This window comes from Vicia villosa, linkage group LG6 (genome assembly GCF_029867415.1).
Source record: "Vicia villosa cultivar HV-30 ecotype Madison, WI linkage group LG6, Vvil1.0, whole genome shotgun sequence".
Lineage (NCBI taxonomy): Eukaryota > Viridiplantae > Streptophyta > Magnoliopsida > Fabales > Fabaceae > Vicia > Vicia villosa.
The window spans coordinates 162,104,642-162,117,216 of record NC_081185.1 but is presented as its reverse complement, the minus strand read 5'-3'; the positions used below and the strand labels follow the sequence as shown (position 1 = coordinate 162,117,216).

The window sequence follows — 12,575 nt, the reverse complement described above, 5'->3', positions numbered from 1 at the left end:
GGCCACCTACCAATATTTAATTATTTGAAATTAACGTTCATCCAATGTAAAATGTATAGAATTAATAAATTTTGTGCGTATAAAAATTTAAACCTTTTGGCTTCGCCCAGGCTCGAACTGGGGACCTTCATTGTGTTAGACTGACGTGATAACCAACTACACCACGAAACCACATGTTAGTGTTTACAACATTTTAAAATATATCAATACAAAATGTTTTTAAGTGTTATTTAATGATTAGTTTCTACTATAATTGGATATAAACATAAAAGCGCGTGTTTTAATTGTTTGAAATATGAAAGTTGAATATTATACCAATTTTGTTGATAATTAGTTAGGTGTTTAAAATAATGCCTTTAATGAGAGAAAATTAATTAATTTATTAGAATTATAATAAATGTCATTTTTGCACACAAAAATTAGTCTCAAATTATTTGTGTAATACCGCAACAAGATTAAATCTAAAATATCATAATTGAGATATTAAAATAGCGGTACTCGTACATCATAGTACCATAAAATTGACATTAGTACATGAATTCACAAAAGATACGTAAAAATGTGCATATAGAATACAATATGTCATGAGACACAATATTTATTACCCAATGGAAATTAATATAAAAAGGGAAGTCGCCTCGCATCCACCAAACATCTTGCCTTTTATTTTTTCGGAAACCTTATCATTAAAAAAATATCAGAAACACCATGAGCCGAGATAACAACATCTTAGTGGAGTTCTACAAAAACCACAAGTCCTATAATGCTCAAGGTCTTCTAAATTCTACAAGGATCTAACACTCACGTTTTTAAAATAAATTAATAAGGGGCATCAAAGCATATTTGTACTCATACAATGTGGGAATGTCGGTACACTCTCTCTCTAATGTAATTGTGCACCTTAGGAGACCTCAAGCTTTGCAAAATCCTCAACTCCCTACTAGCGCTTCCCATATAAAGGCTAATCTTATAGAAACTTAAACAACATACCAGTCATTTAGTCAAGTCTAGTTTGACGAAGCAACCTACCATATTTCCCGGATTGAACTGTATTATTAAGAGTTATACATGTATTCATTTTGTTCCTCTAAGAACCAATGTTAAGCTTATACTCGACATCATTTGTCGTACCTAAGTATTTTGGAATCACAACCGATTTCGCTTAATTATGTCCAAGGAATTTGATCATGGTTCTTACTTGGTTACACGACCTTTTATTAGTTAAATTACCATACTTATCTACCAAAAATAGGGTGCTTTTCGTCTCTTCCTTCACTTGCTATCGAATATTGTTAATCTAAGAACTCATAAATGTGCTTTTCCTAATTAGTAACGAAAGATAAGTTTTAAATAATTTTTAAATACACATACCGTAAACGGCCACCTACCAATATTTAATTATTTGAAATTAACGTTCATCCAATGTAAAATGTATAGAATTAATAAATTTTGTGCGTATAAAAATTTAAACCTTTTGGCTTCGCCCAGGCTCGAATTGGGGACCTTCATTGTGTTAGACTGACGTGATAACCAACTACACCACGAAACCACATGTTAGTGTTTACAACATTTTAAAATATATCAATACAAAATGTTTTTAAGTGTTATTTAATGATTAGTTTCTACTATAATTGGATATAAACATAAAAGCGCGTGTTTTAATTGTTTGAAATATGAAAGTTGAATATTATACCAATTTTGTTGATAATTAGTTAGGTGTTTAAAATAATGCCTTTAATGAGAGAAAATTAATTAATTTATTAGAATTATAATAAATGTCATTTTTGCACACAAAAATTAGTCTCAAATTATTTGTGTAATACCGCAACAAGATTAAATCTAAAATATCATAATTGAGATATTAAAATAGCGGTACTCGTACATCATAGTACCATAAAATTGACATTAGTACATGAATTCACAAAAGATACGTAAAAATGTGCATATAGAATACAATATGTCATGAGACACAATATTTATTACCCAATGGAAATTAATATAAAAAGGGAAGTCGCCTCGCATCCACCAAACATCTTGCCTTTTATTTTTTCGGAAACCTTATCATTAAAAAAATATCAGAAACACCATGAGCCGAGATAACAACATCTTAGTGGAGTTCTACAAAAACCACAAGTCCTATAATGCTCAAGGTCTTCTAAATTCTACAAGGATCTAACACTCACGTTTTTAAAATAAATTAATAAGGGGCATCAAAGCATATTTGTACTCATACAATGTGGGAATGTCGGTACACTCTCTCTCTAATGTAATTGTGCACCTTAGGAGACCTCAAGCTTTGCAAAATCCTCAACTCCCTACTAGCGCTTCCCATATAAAGGCTAATCTTATAGAAACTTAAACAACATACCAGTCATTTAGTCAAGTCTAGTTTGACGAAGCAACCTACCATATTTCCCGGATTGAACTGTATTATTAAGAGTTATACATGTATTCATTTTGTTCCTCTAAGAACCAATGTTAAGCTTATACTCGACATCATTTGTCGTACCTAAGTATTTTGGAATCACAACCGATTTCGCTTAATTATGTCCAAGGAATTTGATCATGGTTCTTACTTGGTTACACGACCTTTTATTAGTTAAATTACCATACTTATCTACCAAAAATAGGGTGCTTTTCGTCTCTTCCTTCACTTGCTATCGAATATTGTTAATCTAAGAACTCATAAATGTGCTTTTCCTAATTAGTAACGAAAGATAAGTTTTAAATAATTTTTAAATACACATACCGTAAACGGCCACCTACCAATATTTAATTATTTGAAATTAACGTTCATCCAATGTAAAATGTATAGAATTAATAAATTTTGTGCGTATAAAAATTTAAACCTTTTGGCATCGCCCAGGCTCGAACTGGGGACCTTCAGTGTGTTAGACTGACGTGATAACCAACTACACCACGAAACCACATGTTAGTGTTTACAACATTTTAAAATATATCAATACAAAATGTTTTTAAGTGTTATTTAATGATTAGTTTTTACTATAATTGGATATAAACATAAAAGCGCGTGTTTTAATTGTTTGAAATATGAAAGTTGAATATTATACCAATTTTGTTGATAATTAGTTAGGTGTTTAAAATAATGCCTTTAATGAGAGAAAATTAATTAATTTATAAGAATTATAATAAATGTCACTTTTGCACACAAAATTTAGTTTCAAATTATTTGTGTAATACCCCAACAAGGTTAAATCTAAAATATCATAATTGAGATATTAAAATAGCAGTACTCATACATCATAGTACCATAAATTTGACATTAGTACATGAATTAACAAAAGATACATAAAAATGTGCATATAGAATACAATATGTCATGAGACACAATATTTATTACCCAATGGAAATCAATATAAAAAGGGAAGTCGCCTCGCATCCATCAAACATCTTGCCTTTAATTTTTTCGGAAACCTTATCATTAAAAAAAATAAGAAACACCATGAGCCGAGATAACAACATCTTAATGGAGTTCTACAAAAACCACAAGTCCTATAATGCTCAGGGTCTTCTAAGACTACGATAGATTCTACAAGGATCTAACACTCAGGTGTTTAAAATAAATTAATAAGGGGGATCAAACCATATTTGTACTCATACAATGTGGGAATGTAGGTACACTCTCTCTAATGTAATTGTGCACCTTAGGAGACCTCGAGCTTTGCAAAATCCTCAACTCCCTACTAGCGCTTCCCATATAAATGCTAATCTTATAGAAACTTAAACAACATACCAGTCCTTTAGTCAAGTCTAGTTTGACGAAGCAACCTACCATATTTCCCGGATTGAACTGTATTACTAAGAGTTATACATGTATTTATTTTGTTCCTCTAAGAACCAATGTTAAGCTTAGACTCGACCTCATTTGTCGTACCTAAGTATTTTGGAATCACAACCGATTTCGCTTAATTATGTCCAAGGGATTTGATCATGGTTCTTACTTGGTTACACGACCTTTTATTAATTAAATTACCATACTTATCTACTAAAAATAGGGTGCTTTTCGTATCTTCCTTCACTTGCTATCGAAGATTGTTAATCTAAGAACTCATAAATGTGGTTTTCCTAATTAGTAATGAAAGATAAGTTTTAAATACACATACCGTAAACGGCTACCTACCAATATTTAATTATTTGAAATTAACGTTCATCCAATGTAAAATGTATAGAATTAATAAATTTTGTGCGTATAAAAATTTAGATTAAAATTTAAAAATTTTGGCTTCGCCCAGGCTCGAACTGGGGACCTTCAGTGTGTTAGACTGACGTGATAACCAACTACACCACGAAACCACATGTTAGTGTTTACAACATTTTAAAATACATCCATACAAAATGTTTTTAAGTGTTATTTAATGATTAGTTTTTACTATAATTGGATATAAATATAAAAGCGTGTGTTTTAATTGTTTGAAATATGAAATTTGAATATTATACCAATTTTGTTGATAATTAGTTAGGTGTTTAAAATAATGCCTTTAATGAGAGAAAATTAATTAATTTATAAGAATTATAATAAATGTCACTTTTCACCCAAAATTTAGTCTCAAATTATTTGTGTAATACCCCAACAAGATTAAATCTAAAATATCATAATTGAGATATTAAAATAGCGGTACTCGTACATCATAGTACCATAAATTTGACATTAGTACATGAATTCACAAAAGATACATAAAAATGTGCATATAGAATACAATATGTCATGAGACACAATATTTATTACCCAATGGAAATCAATATAAAAAGGGAAGTCGCCTCGCATCCATCAAGCATCTTGCCTTTTGTTTTTTTGGAGACCTTATCATTAAAAAAATATAAGAAACACCATGAGCCGAGATAACAACATCTTAGTGGAGTTCTACAAAAACCACAAGTCCTATAATGCTCAGGGTCTTCTAAGACTACGATAGATTCTACAAGGATCTAACACTCAGGTTTTTAACATAGATTAATAAGGGGGATCAAACCATATTTGTACTCATACAATGTGGGAATGTCGGTACACTCTCTCTAATGTAATTGTGCACCTTAGGAGACCTCGAGCTTTGCAAAATCTTTAACTCCCTACTTGCGCTTCCCATATAAAGGCTAATCTTATAGAAACTTAAACAACATACCAGTCCTTTAGTCAAGTCTAGTTTGACGAAGCAACCTACCATATTTCCCGGATTGAACTGTATTACTAAGAGTTATACATGTATTTATTTTGTTCCTCTAAGAACCAATGTTAAGCTTATGCTCGACCACATTTGTCGTACCTAAGTATTTTGGATTCACAACCGATTTCGCTTAATTATGTCCAAGGGATTTGATCATGGTTCTTACTTGGTTACACGACCTTTTATTAATTAAATTACCATACTTATCTACTAAAAATAGGGTGCTTTTCGTATCTTCCTTCACTTGCTATCGAAGATTGTTAATCTAAGAACTCATAAATGTGGTTTTCCTAATTAGTAATGAAAGATAAGTTTGAAATACACATACCGTAAACGGCTACCTACCAATATTTAATTATTTGAAATTAACGTTCATCCAATGTAAAATGTATAGAATTAATAAATTTTGTGCGTATAAAAATTTAGATTAAAATTTTCGTATCTTCCTTCACTTGCTATCGAAGATTGTTAATCTAAGAACTCATAAATGTGGTTTTCCTAATTAGTAATGAAAGATAAGTTTGAAATACACATACCGTAAACGGCTACCTACCAATATTTAATTATTTGAAATTAACGTTCATCCAATGTAAAATGTATAGAATTAATAAATTTTGTGCGTATAAAAATTTAGATTTAAATTTAAACCTTTTGCCTCCGCCCAGGCTCGAAGTGGGGACCTTCAGTGTGTTAGACTGACGTGATAACCAACTACACCACGAAACCACATGTTAGTGTTTACAACATTTTAAAATACATCCATACAAAATGTTTTTAAGTGTTATTTAATGATTAGTTTCTACTATAATTGGATATAAATATAAAAGCGCGTGTTTTAATTGTTTGAAATATGAAAGTTGAATATTATACCAATTTTGTTGATAATTAGTTAGGTGTTTAAAATAATGCCTTTAATGAGAGAAAATTAATTAATTTATAAATAAATGTCATTTTTGCACACAAAATTTAGTCTCAAATTATTTGTGTAATACCCCAACAAGATTAAATCAAAAATATCATAATTGAGATATTAAAATAGCGGTACTCATACATCATAGTACCATAAATTTGACATTAGTACATGAATTCACAAAAGATACATAAAAATGTGCATATAGAATACAATATGTCATGAGACACAATATTTATTACCCCATGGAAATCAATATAAAAAGGGAAGTCGCCTCGCATCCATCAAACATCTAGCCTTTAATTTTTTCGGAAACCTTATCATTAAAAAAAATAAGAAACACCATGAGCCGAGATAACAACATCTTAATGGAGTTCTACAAAATCCACAAGTCCTATAATGCTCAGGGTCTTCTAAGACTACGATAGATTCTACAAGGATCTAACACTCAGGTGTTTAAAATAAATTAATAAGGGGGATCAAACCATATTTGTACTCATACAATGTGGGAATGTCGGTACACTCTCTCTAATGTAATTGTGCACCTTAGGAGACCTCGAGCTTTGCAAAATCCTCAACTCCCTACTAGCGCTTCCCATATAAAGGCTAATCTTATAGAAACTTAAACAACGTACCAGTCCTTTAGTCAAGTCTAGTTTGACGAAGCAACCTACCATATTTCCCGGATTGAACTGTATTACTAAGAGTTATACATGTATTTATTTTGTTCCTCTAAGAACCAATGTTAAGCTTATGCTCGACCTCATTTGTTGTACCTAAGTATTTTGGATTCACAACCGATTTCGCTTAATTATGTCCAAGGGATTTGATCATGGTTCTTACTTGGTTACACGACCTTTTATTAATTAAATTACCATACTTATCTACTAAAAATAGGGTGCTTTTCGTATCTTCCTTCACTTGCTATCGAAGATTGTTAATCTAAGAACTCATAAATGTGGTTTTCCTAATTAGTAATGAAAGATAAGTTTGAAATACACATACCGTAAACGGCTACCTACCAATATTTAATTATTTGAAATTAACGTTCATCCAATGTAAAATGTATAGAATTAATAAATTTTGTGCGTATAAAAATTTAGATTAAAATTTTCGTATCTTCCTTCACTTGCTATCGAAGATTGTTAATCTAAGAACTCATAAATGTGGTTTTCCTAATTAGTAATGAAAGATAAGTTTGAAATACACATACCGTAAACGGCTACCTACCAATATTTAATTATTTGAAATTAACGTTCATCCAATGTAAAATGTATAGAATTAATAAATTTTGTGCGTATAAAAATTTAGATTTAAATTTAAACCTTTTGCCTCCGCCCAGGCTCGAAGTGGGGACCTTCAGTGTGTTAGACTGACGTGATAACCAACTACACCACGAAACCACATGTTAGTGTTTACAACATTTTAAAATACATCCATACAAAATGTTTTTAAGTGTTATTTAATGATTAGTTTCTACTATAATTGGATATAAATATAAAAGCGCGTGTTTTAATTGTTTGAAATATGAAAGTTGAATATTATACCAATTTTGTTGATAATTAGTTAGGTGTTTAAAATAATGCCTTTAATGAGAGAAAATTAATTAATTTATAAATAAATGTCATTTTTGCACACAAAATTTAGTCTCAAATTATTTGTGTAATACCCCAACAAGATTAAATCAAAAATATCATAATTGAGATATTAAAATAGCGGTACTCATACATCATAGTACCATAAATTTGACATTAGTACATGAATTCACAAAAGATACATAAAAATGTGCATATAGAATACAATATGTCATGAGACACAATATTTATTACCCCATGGAAATCAATATAAAAAGGGAAGTCGCCTCGCATCCATCAAACATCTAGCCTTTAATTTTTTCGGAAACCTTATCATTAAAAAAAATAAGAAACACCATGAGCCGAGATAACAACATCTTAATGGAGTTCTACAAAATCCACAAGTCCTATAATGCTCAGGGTCTTCTAAGACTACGATAGATTCTACAAGGATCTAACACTCAGGTGTTTAAAATAAATTAATAAGGGGGATCAAACCATATTTGTACTCATACAATGTGGGAATGTCGGTACACTCTCTCTAATGTAATTGTGCACCTTAGGAGACCTCGAGCTTTGCAAAATCCTCAACTCCCTACTAGCGCTTCCCATATAAAGGCTAATCTTATAGAAACTTAAACAACATACCAGTCCTTTAGTCAAGTCTAGTTTGACGAAGCAACCTACCATATTTCCCGGATTAAACTGTATTACTAAGAGTTATACATGTATTTATTTTGTTCCTCTAAGAACCAATGTTAAGCTTATGCTCGACCTCATTTGTTGTACCTAAGTATTTTGGATTCACAACCGATTTCGCTTAATTATGTCCAAGGGATTTGATCATGGTTCTTACTTGGTTACACGACCTTTTATTAATTAAATTACCATACTTATCTACTAAAAATAGGGTGCTTTTCGTATCTTCCTTCACTTGCTATCGAAGATTGTTAATCTAAGAACTCATAAATGTGGTTTTCCTAATTAGTAATGAAAGATAAGTTTGAAATACACATACCGTAAACGGCTACCTACCAATATTTAATTATTTGAAATTAACGTTCATCCAATGTAAAATGTATAGAATTAATAAATTTTGTGCGTATAAAAATTTAGATTAAAATTTTCGTATCTTCCTTCACTTGCTATCGAAGATTGTTAATCTAAGAACTCATAAATGTGGTTTTCCTAATTAGTAATGAAAGATAAGTTTGAAATACACATACCGTAAACGGCTACCTACCAATATTTAATTATTTGAAATTAACGTTCATCCAATGTAAAATGTATAGAATTAATAAATTTTGTGCGTATAAAAATTTAGATTAAAATTTAAACCTTTTGCCTCCGCCCAGGTTCGAAGTGGGGACCTTCAGTGTGTTAGACTGACTTGATAACCAACTACACCACGAAACCACATGTTAGTGTTTACAACATTTTAAAATACATCCATACAAAATGTTTTTAAGTGTTATTTAATGATTAGTTTCTACTATAATTGGATATAAATATAAAAGCGCGTGTTTTAATTGTTTGAAATATGAAAGTTGAATATTATACCAATTTTGTTGATAATTAGTTAGGTGTTTAAAATAATGCCTTTAATGAGAGAAAATTAATTAATTTATAAATAAATTTCAGTTTTGCACACAAAATTTAGTCTCAAATTATTTGTGTAATACCCCAACAAGATTAAATCAAAAATATCATAATTGAGATATTAAAATAGCGGTACTCATACATCATAGTACCATAAATTTGACATTAGTACATGAATTCACAAAAGATACATAAAAATGTGCATATAGAATACAATATGTCATGAGACACAATATTTATTACCCCATGGAAATCAATATAAAAAGGGAAGTCGCCTCGCATCCATCAAACATCTAGCCTTTAATTTTTTCGGAAACCTTATCATTAAAAAAAATAAGAAACACCATGAGCCGAGATAACAACATCTTAATGGAGTTCTACAAAATCCACAAGTCCTATAATGCTCAGGGTCTTCTAAGACTACGATAGATTCTACAAGGATCTAACACTCAGGTGTTTAAAATAAATTAATAAGGGGGATCAAACCATATTTGTACTCATACAATGTGGGAATTTCGGTACACTCTCTCTAATGTAATTGTGCACCTTAGGAGACCTCGAGCTTTGCAAAATCCTCAACTCCCTACTAGCGCTTCCCATATAAAGGCTAATCTTATAGAAACTTAAACAACATACCAGTCCTTTAGTCAAGTCTAGTTTGACGAAGCAACCTACCATATTTCCCGGATTGAACTGTATTACTAAGAGTTATACAGGTTTTTTTTTTGTTCCTCTAAGAACCAATGTTAAGCTTATGTTCGACCTCATTTGTCGTACCTAAGTATTTTGGATTCACAACCGATTTCGCTTAATTATGTCCAAGGGATTTGATCATGGTTCTTACTTGGTTACACGACCTTTTATTAATTAAATTACCATGCTTATCTACTAAAAATAGGGTGCTTTTCGTATCTTCCTTCACTTGCTATCGAAGATTGTTAATCTAAGAACTCATAAATGTGGTTTTCCTAATTAGTAATGAAAGATAAGTTTTAAATACACATACCGTAAACGGCCTCCTACCAATATTTAATTATTTGAAATTAACGTTCATCCAATGTAAAATGTATAGAATTAATAAATTTTGTGCGTATAAAAATTTAGATTAAAATTTAAAACTTTTGGCTTCGCCCAAGCTTGAACTGGGGACCTTAAGCGTGTTAGACTGACGTGATAACCAACTACACCACGAAACCACATGTTAGTGTTTACAACATTTTAAAATACATCCATACAAAATGTTTTTAAGTGTTATTTAATGATTAGTTTCTACTATAATTGGATATAAATATAAAAGCGCGTGTTTTAATTGTTTGAAATATGAAAGTTGAATATTTTACCAATTTTGTTGATAATTAGTTAGGTGTTTAAAATAATGCCTTTAATGAGAGAAAATTAATTAATTTATAAATAAATGTCACTTTTGCACACAAAATTTAGTCTCAAATTATTTGTGTAATACCCCAACAAGATTAAATCTAAAATATCATAATTGAGATATTAAAATAGCGGTACTCATACATCATAGTACCATAAATTTGACATTAGTACATGAATTCACAAAAGATACATATAAATTGTCATATAGAATACAATATGTCATGAGACACAATATTTATTACCCAATGGAAATCAATATAAAAAGGGAAGTCGCCTCGCATCCATCAAAATTCTCGCCTTTTATTTTTTCGGAAACCTTATCATTAAAAAAATATAAGAAACACCATGAGCCGAGATAACCACAAGTCCAATAATGCTCAAGGTCTTCTAAGACTACGATAGATTCTACAAGGATGTAACACTCACGTGTTTAAAATAAATTAATAAGGGGGATCAAACCATATTTGTACTCATACAATGTGGGAATGTCGGTACACTCTCTCTAATGTAATTGTGCACCTTAGGAGACCTCAAGCTTTGCAAAATCCTCAACTCCCTACTAGCGCTTCCCATATAAAGGCTAATCTTATAGAAACTTAAACAACATACAAGTCCTTTAGTCAAGTCTAGTTTGACGAAGCAACCTACCATATTTCTCGGATTGAACTGTATTACTAAGAGATATACATGTATTTATTTTGTAGCTCTAAGAACCAATGTTAAGCTTATACTCGACCTCATTTGTCGTACCTAAGTATTTTGGAATCACAACTGATTTCGCTTAATTATGTCCAACGGATTTGATCATGGTTCTTACTTGGTTACACGACCTTTTATTAATTAAATTACCATACTTATCTACTAAAAATAGGGTGCTTTTCGTATCTTCCTTCACTTGCTATCGAAGATTGTTAATATAAGAATTCATAATGTGGTTTTCCTAATTAGTAATGAAAGATAAGTTTTAAATAATTTTTAAACGGCTACCTACCAATATTTAATTATTTGAAATTAATGTTCATCCAACGTAAAATGTATAGAATTAATAAATTTTGTGCGTATAAAAATTTAGATTAAAATTTAAACCTTTTGGCTTCGCCCAGGCTCAAACTGAGGACCTTCAGTGTGTTAGACTGATGTGATAACCAACTACACCACGAAACCACATGTTAGTCTTTACAACATTTTAAAATACATCCATACAAAATGTTTTTAAGTGTTATTTAATGATTAGTTTCTACCAAATTAAATATAAATATAAAAGCGCGTGTTTTAATTGTTTGAAATATGAAAGTTGAATATTATACCAATTTTGTTGATAATTAGTTAGGTGTTTAAAATAATGCATTTAATGAGAGAAAATTAATTAATTTATAAGAATTATAATAAATGTCACTTTTGCACACAAAAGTTAGTCTCAAATTATTTGTGTAATACCCCAACAAGATTAAATCTAAAATATCATAATTGAGATATTAAAATAGCGGTACTCATACATCATAGTACCATAAATTTGACATTAGTACATGAATTCACAAAAGATACATAAAAATGTGCATATAGAATACAATATGTCATGAGACACAATATTTATTGCGCAATGGAAATCAATATAAAAGGGAAGTCGCCTCGCATCGATCAAACATCTTGCCTTTTATTTTTTCAGAAACCATATCATTAAAAAAATATCAAAAACACCATGAGCCGAGATAACAACATCTTAGTGGAGTTCTACAAAAACCCTAAGTCCTATAATGCTCAAGGTCTTCTAAGACTACGATAGATTCTACAAGGATCTAACACTCACGTGTTTAAAATAAATTAATAAGGGGGATCAAACCATATTTGTACTCATACAATGTGGGAATGTCGGTACACTCTCTCTAATGTAGTTTAGCACCTTAGGAGACCTCAAGCTTTGCAAAATCC

At 30.5% G+C, this 12,575-nt stretch overlaps 8 non-coding genes across 8 annotated transcripts; all 8 read right to left on the bottom strand.

Moving 5' to 3' along the window:
- Positions 1 to 97: 97 nt before the first annotated feature.
- On the bottom strand, positions 98 to 171 carry TRNAV-AAC (transfer RNA valine (anticodon AAC)). The gene has a single exon. It is a non-coding gene; the product is annotated as a tRNA-Val (tRNA).
- A 1,304-nt stretch (positions 172 to 1,475) lies between these two features.
- TRNAV-AAC (transfer RNA valine (anticodon AAC)) lies at positions 1,476 to 1,549 on the bottom strand. The gene has a single exon. It is a non-coding gene; the product is annotated as a tRNA-Val (tRNA).
- A 1,304-nt stretch (positions 1,550 to 2,853) lies between these two features.
- Positions 2,854 to 2,927, bottom strand: TRNAV-AAC (transfer RNA valine (anticodon AAC)). Its single transcript has one exon. It is a non-coding gene; the product is annotated as a tRNA-Val (tRNA).
- A 1,313-nt stretch (positions 2,928 to 4,240) lies between these two features.
- TRNAV-AAC (transfer RNA valine (anticodon AAC)) lies at positions 4,241 to 4,314 on the bottom strand. Its single transcript has one exon. It is a non-coding gene; the product is annotated as a tRNA-Val (tRNA).
- A 1,521-nt stretch (positions 4,315 to 5,835) lies between these two features.
- Positions 5,836 to 5,909, bottom strand: TRNAV-AAC (transfer RNA valine (anticodon AAC)). The gene has a single exon. It is a non-coding gene; the product is annotated as a tRNA-Val (tRNA).
- A 1,513-nt stretch (positions 5,910 to 7,422) lies between these two features.
- TRNAV-AAC (transfer RNA valine (anticodon AAC)) lies at positions 7,423 to 7,496 on the bottom strand. The gene has a single exon. It is a non-coding gene; the product is annotated as a tRNA-Val (tRNA).
- A 2,892-nt stretch (positions 7,497 to 10,388) lies between these two features.
- TRNAV-AAC (transfer RNA valine (anticodon AAC)) lies at positions 10,389 to 10,462 on the bottom strand. The gene has a single exon. It is a non-coding gene; the product is annotated as a tRNA-Val (tRNA).
- Positions 10,463 to 11,736: 1,274 nt separating this feature from the next.
- TRNAV-AAC (transfer RNA valine (anticodon AAC)) lies at positions 11,737 to 11,810 on the bottom strand. The gene has a single exon. It is a non-coding gene; the product is annotated as a tRNA-Val (tRNA).
- Positions 11,811 to 12,575: the final 765 nt, after the last annotated feature.